The sequence below is a fragment of the Phocoena phocoena genome, chromosome 3, assembly GCF_963924675.1.
Source record: "Phocoena phocoena chromosome 3, mPhoPho1.1, whole genome shotgun sequence".
Classification (NCBI taxonomy): domain Eukaryota; kingdom Metazoa; phylum Chordata; class Mammalia; order Artiodactyla; family Phocoenidae; genus Phocoena; species Phocoena phocoena.
In genome coordinates this window covers 104,887,505-104,900,259 of record NC_089221.1, presented here as the reverse complement: position 1 = coordinate 104,900,259, position 12,755 = coordinate 104,887,505, and the positions used below count along the sequence as shown (strand labels likewise).

Here is a 12,755-nt window from a genome sequence, read left to right as displayed (position 1 = left end):
AATTGGTGTACTCTGCCTAGGAAAGAGAGGTCTGATAGGTGATTTAAAACGTAACCCTCTTATGTGAATAACCTCAGATGATTCTGATGTTCCTGATCTTAGCTAAATTAGCATCACAGTTACAATTTCCTTTTGAGTCTGTTTGCTGCTATTATGTTGTTGAAATCTTAATCTTAATCTCTGACCTCCAAAGAGCAAACTCCCAGGGTCAATTCTAAGTTAAATTTAGAGGAATGTAAGGCTCAACTGAAACACACACTCACATTTCTGTAAGGCTAATACAAATGTCCAAGTGCATATGTGCTGATCCGTCATATTGTGAACACAAAGGATGGAATTTAGTTCTCAAGGTGGCAGCCTTTCTGAGCTACCCAGAGACGGGTCCAAATGGCATTGCCCTGGGTTCTGGTCATAACAGGGAAACATTCACAACGTCCAGAGCCCTTCATGTCCCGCGGATAAAGGAGGAGGCTGTCCTCACAGTCTCTGCAGCAGGAACCCACTTGGGTGGCACCAATCTTGACTTCCAAATGGAACAGTTCATTTACAAAAGGAAAAGTGATAGCATCTACATCATAAAGCTTCAGAGGACCTGGGAGAAGCTCTTGCTGCAGGCTGGTGCCATTACTGCTACTGAAAGCCTGGCTGGTGTCATGCCATATCCTCCAGGAATTCAGCTGTGCTGAAGTCTGTGCTGCCTCTGGAGCTGCTCCTATTGCTGGCGCTCCACTCCCAAAACCTTCACTAACCAGCTCCAGGCAGCCTCCCAGGAGCCCCGACCAACTTCCGGTGGTTACTGATCCGAGGGCCGACCACCAGCCTTTCACAGGTTATGTTAACCTGCCTACCATCACTCTGGGTAAACCAGACTCTCCTCTGCGCGGTGTGGACATTGCCATCCCGCGCATGGGAAGGGACGTCCCTCAGCGGATGTGACGTATGGAGGGCGGCCGGGAAGTTCGACGCCTGCGCGGCTCCATCTCCCGTGAGCACTTGCGGGAGGTCGCAGCTTTTCTACGTCTACAGAGACCCTGAAGAGATGGAAAAGGGTGAGCAGGTTGCTCCTGAAAAAGTGTTGGCCCTGGAGGAAATTCAGGGCATATGAACTGCTCCCACTCTCGAATTTACGACTCCTCAACCTGCGGTGGCAGACCGGCCTGAAGGCACAGGTGCCCTCGCAGCCTATTCATCATTTCCGGCTGAACAGGAGCCCAGCCCGTCTCGGAGAAGACTTGGGCAGTGGCTCCCACTGCTCAGGCCACTGAATGGGTAGGAATGACCACTGAGTGGTCATAAGCTGTTCTTCCTTAGGCTCTTAAACAGAAAATGAAGCAGAGACTATTAGAAATGTGACAGAGTCCAGAGGGCATGAACTAGCAGGGTGGAGAACGGAATAGGCCTGCAGCTATTTGATTGATTTGTTTGTGGATTTTTTTCCCCCCCGTGTTTAAAAGTTAATGCAACAATTTTAAAATCAGCAAATTTTCATGCAGAAATTTGGATTTTAGCTTTTTTGTTACTTCAGCTAGCAAAGGGCTTGTATTCTCATGTGGTCACAATTGGGGACCCTCTGCCTTCAGATGGGCTGGCACTCTCCAAGTTTCCACAGTCCCCCACCTCCACTGCCTCTTCCACTGAGCCTGTGTGTTGGTTACTATTCATCATGCTGCTTGCGCTGTTGTTTTCTCAGGCCCCAAAACTTTTCTTACTCAACTGATTTTCTTATTTATGTTACCTGTATAGCCTTTATAGACATTTATGTTTATGGCCCTAACTGTTCTTAGTATCCTCATTTATGAAATCAGAGGGATGAATTAGGAGATATATTTTTCAAATCTAACATCCTATGATTTTGTTTTCTATTAATATTTATACAAAACTTGAGGGGAAAATAGATTCATTAGAGTAAGGAGACATTTAGGGTAGTCATGAGAAAGAAGTGCTAGAATAAAATGTGAAAGAAACATTGTATTTTTTTCCTGCTGGCTATTTTGAACTCTCTTTATCCTTAAAGAATGATAATCCCTTACATCTGTGCAATGCCGTAGTACTTGTGAAAGTGCTGTCATATAAAAGAACCTCTTTGAGCTCATTTTATGAGGCTCTTTTTTAGAAAAGACATGGATGAAAGGTGATAGATAATCCCATCTAGGATGAACTCCTTTCTGGGTGTGGGGGGTAAATTAATTGCTTTATCATGGTTTCTTCTGGCTGTATAATTCCATTTTTCATCAAGGCTATGACCTTTCCTAAAAGAGAAGTTGCTACACTGAGAAGGATTGAAGCTGTTAGAACCTGTTTGCTCCTTAGTAAGATGGTTTAACCCAGGTTTCCCCTTTTATACTGATTTATGAGGCAGGTGGTACTAAGCAGTCTCCAAGCTTATTACAATTATTTTCATTTCAGTATTGTGAATCTAAAACAAACAACGATGTTTAGAAATAGCTGGAGACACTTGGGTAATTTCTAAGTCGGTCTTCAGTTATGCACTGTCATGTGTGTAGAAGTCATCGGCAGATTTCTCTTTTCTCCATTTCCACCTTAGCTGGGATTTGCATGGAGAACAATGTTGGGATGAGTATCCAAACCTGTAAGGATAATGTGGTGCCTGAAAAAGACCTCTGGCCACAGATTTCAGCAGCCAGGGTCCTGGGCTTGCCACTTACCCTTTGTGTGAACTTGACTCATCTATGAAAGAGGAGTGTTACTTCAGCAAAACCTGGCTTCCCCTCTGAGCCAGACACATGGACCCCTGAATGGCTTCCATTACCCCTCCCACAACCTCCCACTACTCATTCTCAAAACTGGTGAAGACAATAAGTGTTGTAAAGCTTCGCTGAGGGAGAAGTGTTTTTGCTCACAATTACTAAAAACTTTTTCAGAGACAATATTTAATCATATTTGAGCTTCAGAAAGTTGCTTATATCAGATGGTGGTGGGTACAGTTAGATTCAAGGGTAATCTGAACACAGCAGTGAGGTAGTATATTTTCAGCTCCCTTCCCCTCTTCGCATCTTCCCCTCCAGTAGTGCTCATATCTGTAACAGTCCAAAGTTCTTTGATCACCCAGATCTCACAACTATGCCTATTGAACTAGGATCTTCTCCTCCAGATCCCATTTGCTCATTCCACCAAAATTGGGATGTCCTGGTTTAGTGAAGCCTGAGTTCCTAAACTGGTACAGCAGTTTACACGTAGCTGTTAAGGCAAACAGTGACTTAAGATCATGTCCCTCTGTTTCCTTTGCATTCTAATCAGGGACATTGACAACCACAATCCACAAACACATTATTGTTATTAAGGGGAGAATTACAAATACCAAATGGTTGATTAGGGGGCGGAGTCAGCAGTCTTTCCAACAATCAGCAAAAGGCTGATGAAAGGGTAAGACTATAGGATAGCCCAGAACACTGTAGTATTAATGACATTCAAAAATTATCTTCTCACAGGTGCAATCTTCTGGAGAGGGACTTTTTCATAGGAAAACTCTAGGTTTCTTCTTTGATTGTGTGTGCATAATACCAGCATTAGAAAATTTTATTATTAGTAAAAGTTTTGACTTCTTTTGGAAAATTCTCTACCTGATTTTTGGGGATGAAGGAGAAGGCAATCATTGCAGGACTGACTTTATAATGATAGACTGTAATGTACTGAGCCTCATGATGTTGAATGTTAGAAAAGAAACTCAGTGATTGATGCCGAAATTCAGCCTCTGTACACGGGTTCCAAATTGAATCTCGGAGACAGAGTTATGCGTGGAGTAGAAGAGAATAGCTTTACTCTTTATTCTGCTGTGGCAAAGGGGGCCACAGAAGGCTAATGCCCTCAAAACTGTGTCCTGACCTGGAGGAGTTTTATTGGAATGGTTCAAAGAGGAAGGCATGATCAGCTCATGGACATTCTTCTGATTGGTTGGTGGTGAGGTAATTGGGAGTCAGCATCATCAACCTTCTGGTTCCAACCAGTCTGGGGTCTGTGTACTTGTGGGTGACATACAGTTAATTTCTTTCACCTGGTGGGGGTTTTAGTATCTGCAAAACAGTTCAAAGATATTGTTATGTATATTCATTGAGGGGGAACCAGGACCCTGCCCTAAGGCTGCACTATTGTTTCTTGACTGCTCTTCCTTTGTCTCTACATCCCCTCCCTTCCCTGATTAGCAACTGTTTGAACTGGCCCTTTGGAACTCAGGGAAGGTCATAGAGGCTGAATGAAGCCTATTTCCTATGAATAAGAAACGGGACAAAGAAAAGCTTTGTGCCCAGGAGCCCCACAGGGTCCTGCTCAGTTCCATGATGATGACAGGACAGTCACCATTACTAAACACTGGAAAAGAAAGTATGGCTGGTTGTGTGGTTTAGGAGCACATTTTTAGAGTAAATTTATTGTAAGATGAGCAAAATTTGCCCTGTTAAAAGCTGGTTATATTCTGAACCTTATTTAACATCCAAACTGTAGTATTTGACCTTCATTTTCACGATGTGTAAAATTAGTAGTTATTAATGGTTATCATTTGATATGATAGTTCTAAAATTAGACCAGATAGCCCACCAAAGTACTCATCACCTTTAATAGGAAATGAGGAGGATTCTCTGGGCAACGAGGTACATTCTTAGGCCCCTAAAAAGGGAATTAATCCAATTGTTTTGTTGTTGCTTTGCTGTTGTTGTTCTGCTTAATTTTAGGTGTTTCCTTTCTACCCACATCACATCTTTGACTTATTGTCTACCAGTATGTAATGTCCAATAAAAGGAAACATAAAATACTGTTGCATTTTATTTAAGGAAAAAGACCCTTTAGACATGAAATCTTTTCCAGATAAAGGCCAAATATTACTGTTTCTTTGTTGAACTAGATTGTTTTCTGTTTCACGTTCAGTTCATTCTGCACTTTTATCTTTGTGTTCTCTACAACCTCTTAGCTAGCACAGGTTTTGATATGTATTGTGTAAATATAAAAGTTCACTGCCAAGTTGAATAGACAAACTGATAACCAAACAATGGCATTGATAGAGCAGACTTGCTGGTAATAATGCTGTAGCATGCCTGCTCTTAGAAAGGCTAGGTTAATTAAACATGGGGGTTTAGGACTTTATTTAGTCTTTTTGCATTATGTCCATTAAAAAAAATGATTTTTTCTTGCATGTCTAAAGATGGATCGATTATAATAATAATTTCTAACATTTGCATACGTTTTTAAAGTTTATATCATTTTTACATAAATTATTTCTTTTAGTCATCACCACAGTCCTATAAGTTGAATATTATTGTCTCCATTTTGTAGATGAAAATCTGAGACTCAGGAATATTATGTCATTTTATTAACATAAAATATCCAGTAACTGATGAATCTAATACTTGAACATTGTCTTCTAACTCCTAGCTTGGCATATCGGGAGACTAATTTCTTGTAGTTCTTTCCATTACATGTCTGTTAGTGCTATTTTTCTTCTGTTGAAACCTTGGTTTTCTTATATTTTCTTCTCTGTTGCCTGAAAAGAATCCTGAAATATTGTGTGTTCTTTTTTTCCCATTTCCTCTTCCAAAATTGCTCTTCCCATGCTTGGCAAAAGAGACATAATTCCTATCCATCCTGAATCTTACTACTCTCTCTTGCCATGGGATGCAAGCCTTCCATCAGCCCCTAACAGATACTTCATAAATGCATTCTTTTGAGAAAAATATTTATAACAGCAAAACAAGGAGATATCCTAATGGACTGTTGAAGGGGGTGGGACCTTATTTCATCCATATTATAAACTCAAGTCCGAGAACTATTCCTGACTGTATACCCTCTGAGGAAACGTGGAAGAATTTCCATGTCGAGAACTTTTTCACATTGAAATGGGAAATCTGGGATGCCTATTCTCTGATATTTATCCCTTCCTGATTGAAAGGTGCTATTGAGGGCCTTAAATCCCACATACCACAGGCTGCTCAGCCCAGGACTGAGCAAGCTCCCATGGCAGTGAATGAGGCTTCCAGGCAGAGAATTTCAGAGACACACTGCTTCAGGGCGGAAGTTGTCTGTGTGCTGGGAGCTGTCTGATGTTTTTCCAGGTAAACTCGTAGGTGGGCTGAAGCAATGTGTAGTAGTGTATGTGTGCACATGTGAGTGTGTGTGTTTGTTCATTCAGATTTGAGTGAGATTTTGATGGATGACGTTATATATTAAGATGACATTATGGAATAGAGACTAGATTCAGAAATTCCAAGATTCTGCCTTGGCCAATTTACCCTCATCACAGAGTTTCCTGAAAGAGGTATAAAGGAGAGCTGTAAATGACGAATATAGTATTGCTTTATTATTAGATGAAAGCCTGTTACCTCAGTGCAGAACTCTCTGGAAAATTGGGCTGGAGCTCATGACTTTAGCTTAAATTCTAAGTGGGGCCTCTTTCTTACCTTATACCAAAATTCTACTACTTTATGGTTATAGGACTTGAAAGGATGATTATGTATAATTGAGGATAATTATAGTATGTGTATATATATATATATATATATATATATATATATATATATATACATAAATTCATTGCAAGGAGTAGGTTTACATGATTAGGGGCTGCAATCATGTAAACCTACTCCTTGCAATAAATTTTTTTCTTATGTTCTGAGAAGAAAGTATTAGTGGAAGCCATATAGTTACACTTGACTTTTACTTGTACTCTAAGCCTATCCAACTGTAAGTGTAGTTCTGTTGGTGGCATGGAATTGACCTGGTTAGACTGGTATTATTTCCTTTATGAAAGAACTGAGTTGTGGTGTACAATTCTGATACCAATTCTGACTTGTGTGGTGGTTTTACTTCCTCACCAGCAAGCAATTCTCAGACACTATCTACCTGGAGATAGTGTCAAATCTTATAGGTTAAGGGTTCAGTCCTACAAGAGTGCCTCTCCCTGCAACTTCAGATGCCAATTGCAAGTACAGGTTGCTCCTGTGCTTCTGACCTACTGGCTATTGATTGGAGCCTCCAACAACTCCCTCCTTGGGTTCGATTAATCTGCTGGAGTAACTCACAAAAATCAGAGAAACATTTTACTTACCAGATTACTGGTTTACTATAAAAGGATATAACTCAGGAATAGCCAGATAGAAGAGATTCAGAGGACAAGATGAGGCGAAAGGATGAGGAACTTCTATGATGTCTGAGTTTGCCACTCTTCCAGCACATCCACGTGTTCACCAGGCAGCTCTGCAATCCCCATCCTTTTGGGTTTTTATGGAGGTTTCATTACATAGGCATGACTGATGTAACTCATTGGCCGTCGGGTATTGATTCAACTTGTAGCCCCCTTCCCTCCCTGGAGGTCAGAGGTGGTGGCACTGAAAGTTCCATCCCTCAAGTCACATGGTTGGTTCTCCTGGGAACCAGCCCCCATCCTTAAATGCATCCTTAGGTGCATTTCAAAAGTCACTTTATTAACACAACGAAAGATGCTTTATCTCTCTGATCATTTAGGAGCTCTGTGCCAGGAGCTTGGACTAGGATGAAGATTCAATATATATTACTTATTACAAATTACAATATCACAGGTGGTTAGAAGAGTGTTTCCCTACTTGCCTTCCCCAGGGCTGTGTGTGTGAATGTGTGTATGTTTGTGTGTGTGTGTGTGTATATGTATTTTAAGCAGTTAGGCTGAAAAGTCAAACCCATTGGAAACTAGATATATATCCGGTCCCTGCTCTTCACAGTAGGGTATCAGAAAGTCCTTCATCTCCCTGTATGTAATTACTTCTCAAGGTACATAGTTCTTACACGATTGTCTGGGATCAGTGATGAGTTGGGCAGTTCTGGCTTGCAAAGAATGTTTGTCTGCTATTGTACAATAAAATTTCTAATGGGTCTTATTAAGGCATCCATTAAGTTAACTGCAAAGTTACATTAAATTTTGATTATTTTCTTTCTTTTTATTCTGCTTTACACCTGTGTTGTCTAACCTACTGTATTCAAACAGGTTATACAATGAACAATTCACAATTCTGCATTCCTCACTAATTGCATCAATTCAAAAAGGGCCCCAAATTTAAACAAGATGAGTATATTTTCTATTAATAATTTTTCATAAAAATATTAAAGCCCACAAATTATATCATTCATCTTGTAGAAATTAAGTGTTTAGTACAGTTCAAGTCTGAAAATATTCCCTACCAATAGAGGACACTCATACGTGTGCCTAATTCATGACTCAGTTCCTTCTTCAGCAGTTGTGTCCTGAGCTGTTCTCCCTCCACTGGATCTAGTATAGATATTTCATGATCTCCAGAATTGGATTCATCCATCATTGAGTCCATAGTTTCTAAATTTTCAAAATCTAGGAAGATACATAATATCTTATCCCTGACCTAACGTCCCTAAAGTTTACAACACACAGATCCTGAGCCATCATAGCAGTTATGTCAAATAAAGAATGATATTCAGGGGCTTCCCTGGTGGTGCAGTGGTTGAGAGTCCGCCTGCTGATGCGGGGGACGCGGGTTCATGCCCCGGTCCTGGAGGATCCCACGTGCCGCAGAGCGGCTGGGCCCGTGGGCCATGGCCACTGGGCCTGCGCGTCCGGAGCCTGTGCTCGTGCTCCGCAGCGGGAGAGGCCGCAGCAGTGAGAGGCCCACGTACCGGAAAAAAAAAAAAAAAAAGAATGATATTCTAAAACTCAGTGTGTTTTATAGACCCTCATTGTAATTTCCAACCATAAGCAACGCATGAGTCTAAGGGGTATTGTGAAAAAGAGGAACTCTGTCATCAGGCATTTATGGAGAAATTGTGTTTCTCTGTTCCTGGTGGAGTGGGGGGTGGGGGAGGGGAGGGGGACGCTTATCCATAAATACTATCCCTGCTGTTTTCAGAAAATAGTATTGAAAACACACTTCTCTACTTTTGGGTTTTTTCCTGAGGATCTTTTCTACTCTTTAGTTGTCAACATTTTGAAAACCTCTTAAGAATTTTTTTCCCTGAGTTCTTGGAACTTCAGTCAAAAAATAAAAGGAGAGACTAGGGAAAAGGACTCAGTGCCAAGAAGTGGTAGAACAATAAAAAAGAATTATAAAGCTTGCAAGACTGACATAAGAGAGTAATTACTAAGAAGAGAACCAGACTTTTTGAAATTAAAAACAAATGAATAACTAATCCATAGGTCAAATAGGGAATCATAATGGAAATAAAAAAATACATAAACCTGAATGACAGTTAAATACCAAAAGTGGTATTTGAGAACAGTTTATACTTTAATTGTTTACATTGGAAAAAAAGGCTAAAAATTAATGAGGTTAGTACTTCAGAGGTCAGAAAATAAAAAAGAATGAATTTAAAGAAAATAGAAGAGAAGATAATGAACAAAAATCAAATATCAATAAAATAGAAAACAAAATTATAATAAAGAGGATCAAAAAACTGTAAGTGACTTCTTGAAGAACCCATTAAAGTGATAAATCTCTGATAGTGTTGATCAACTTAAGGGAAAAAATGAATGAATGAATGGATGGAATGAAAAAAACTATATATTTGAATGGATAGTAAAAATGTAGAGAATTCTACAAGCGATTCTACTCCAAATAATTTGAAACAAACAATAAAACGCTAGAAGAATACTACATCAAGATTGACTTGAGAAATAGCAGGAATAAACCTATAACTATTAGGGAAATTTAATCTGAAGGGCAAAGTCATAAAAATATAAAAGCAAGCTTTGTGGGTGCCTTCTACCAAACATTCAAGAGACATGATTAGCAGTATTACTGAAAATCTTCTGGAGTACAGATACAGAAAAAATAATCTTTAACTCATGCTATGAACCCAGTATACACTGTGATCAAACTAAGAATACCTATTTGAGAAAAGAAATTAAAAGCCAAATTTAGTGATGAAGGTAGATGTAAATATCTGATAAAAGGAATAAATGTAACCAAATTGGTGAAATATTTGCACACTAAAAATTAGAAAATTTTGATGTAGGAATTTAAAAAGGACACAGATAAATGGAAAGACCTCCTGTGTTCATGGATTGGAAGAATTATGAATGTTAAAAAGCTCATATTACCCAGTGAGATCTACAGATTCATTGTAACCTCTATCAAAACCCCAAAGGCATTCTTTCCAGAAATAGAAAAAAAATCCTAAAATTCAAATGGAACTGCAAAATGCCCCAAATAGTCAAGGCAATCTTGAACAAGAAGAACAAAACTGGAGGTATCACACTTGCTGATTTCAAACTACACTTCTAGAGTAATCAAAATAGTATGGCATTGATACAAAACCAGACATATAAATCAATGGAACAGAATAGAGAGCCCATAAATAATGAATGTGTGATCAACTGACCTTTGACAACAGTGCCACAATAAGTCCAAAAAAATGGTGTTGGGAAAACTGGATATCCACATGAAGAAGAATGACATTGGATCCTACCTCATACTGTATTAAAAAATCAATTTAAAATGGATTAAAGACTTAAACATGAGATAGAAACTGTAAAACTCCTAGAAGAAAACATAGGAAAAAGCTTCTTGACATTGGTCTGGACAGTGATTTTTTTTTTAATATGATCACAAAATCACAAGCAACAAAAGTAAAAATAGACACACAGGATTGCATCGAACTAAAAATCTTCTGAAACAAACAACTGCAGAAGAAACAATAGAGTGAAAAAGCAACCTATGGAGTAGGAGAAAATATTTGCAAACCATGTATCTGATAAAGGGTTAATTATCCAACATACATAAGGAACTCATAAACTCAATAGAAAAAAAAAAACCCAACAAAACCCTGACGAAAAAGTAGACAAAAGACCTGAATACACATTTCTCAAAAGAAGACATACAAAAATCAACAGATATATGAAAAGGTAATCAGCATCCCTAATTATCAGGGGTATCCAAATCAAAACTACAATGAGATATAACCTCGCATCTGTTAGAGTGACTATTAGCAGAAGACAAACGGTAGCAAGTATTGATGAGGCTGTGTAGAAAAAGGAATCCTGATGCACTAATGGTGGGATTGTAAATTGGTATAGCTATCACAGAAAAAAGTATGGAGGTTCCTCAAAAAGTTAAAAATAGAACTACCATATGATCCAGCAATCCCACTTCTGGGTATATATCCAAAGGAAATGAAAACAGGATATCAAAAAGATATCTGGACTCCCATGTTCATTGCAATATTATTTTCAATAGCAAAGATGTGAAAACAACCTTAATATCTATTGATAGATGAATGGATCAAGAAAATGTGACACACATACACACACAATGGAATATTATTCACCAGAACAAAATTCTGCTGTTTGTGGCAACATGCATAATCCTGGAGGACATTATGCTAGGTGAAATAAGCCAGACACAGAAAGTTAAGTAATACATGACCTCACTTATATGTGGAGTCACAGAAGTGCTTTCATAGACACACAGAGTAGGTTGCCAAGGGTTGAGGGGAAGGGAAAATGAGGAGATACTGACCAAAGGCTACAAAGTTTCAGTTATGTAAGATGAATAAGTTCTGGAGCTCTAAAGTATAGCATGGTGACTATAGGTAACAATACTGTATTGTGTACTTGAAATTTGGTAAGAGGGTAGATCCTAAGTATTTGCCCCCCCGCCCAAGCTGCCCCACATAAATGGTAACTATGTGACATGATGAATATATTAATTAGCTTGATTATGGTGTCATTTCACTATGTATACTTACATCAAAACATCAAGTTGTATACCTTAAATATATACAATTTCTATTTGTCAATTATATCTCTTAAAGCTGAAAAGAAAAAAAATTGTGTACATAATTTGGGCTATACTTTTCCAGGAAGTTCTTATATATTATTACATAATATTATGTCTATGTATGTTTACTCCACTAATCTGTGAGTGAACTTGTTGGCAAAGAATATAAACTACTCATCTTTGTATGAGTAAATTACTGCAGCATGTAGATGCTCAATAAATGTTTGGTTGAATTCATGTATGAATACTGGGGTAAATTTGAGATTGCCAAGTATGATTATTTTTAAGATTCCTAGATTATATAAATCACACATCCAAACTTTTATCATAAAAAGCCCAGTAAGTTTACTCGGGGTTTCCATTTCCTAGCTACTGAAATGAAAAAGAATTTGCTCCTTGGAGAATAATAATGCATTGTCCAATTAGTGTAACTAATGAATGTTGTATTGAAAAGTTAAGTTACAGAACGAAGCACTTAATGAGAATTTAGGTATTGGAACTAAGGAAAAGGAGAATTAGGCATAGTCAGTAAGAAAGAAATCATAAGTCTCTTAGGATGAAACATTATAATTTATTATTTATGAACCGTTCACTTGGGAAACAGGAACTAATAAGTGGTATGTATGTTATAAAGTGATTAGAATGCTGCTAGCTATGCCATTAGCAAGCTGCTTAGCATTGTGCCAATTATTTAATCTCTTTGGACCTTAGGTTCCACCTCTGAGCATTAAATATGTTGGCCCTACAACAGCTTAGGTCCCACCTATTATTATATGCCATGGTTACTTTTGATATATTCTTTTCCCACATATTAGAAAAACAGGTAGTTCACTCAGTTTCAGTGACCCAGTAATCCAGAAAAACATCAGTTTTATATATATATTGGAAGTGACATCTGTAAATTGAATACATCCCAATAATTTAGATATAAAATTTATGGAGATGAGATGTCTTTAAGGGTAATGATATTTAATCATAATTCCAGACAGTTTCGTGACAAGGACATTGAAATACAAATAATGTGAATGCAGTACT

The 12,755-nt window shown here is 38.3% G+C and overlaps 1 pseudogene; it reads left to right on the top strand.

Moving 5' to 3' along the window:
- The first annotated feature begins 284 nt into the window (after nt 1-284).
- Nucleotides 285-1,296, top strand: LOC136120232 (small ribosomal subunit protein uS2 pseudogene; annotated as a pseudogene).
- Nucleotides 1,297-12,755: the final 11,459 nt, after the last annotated feature.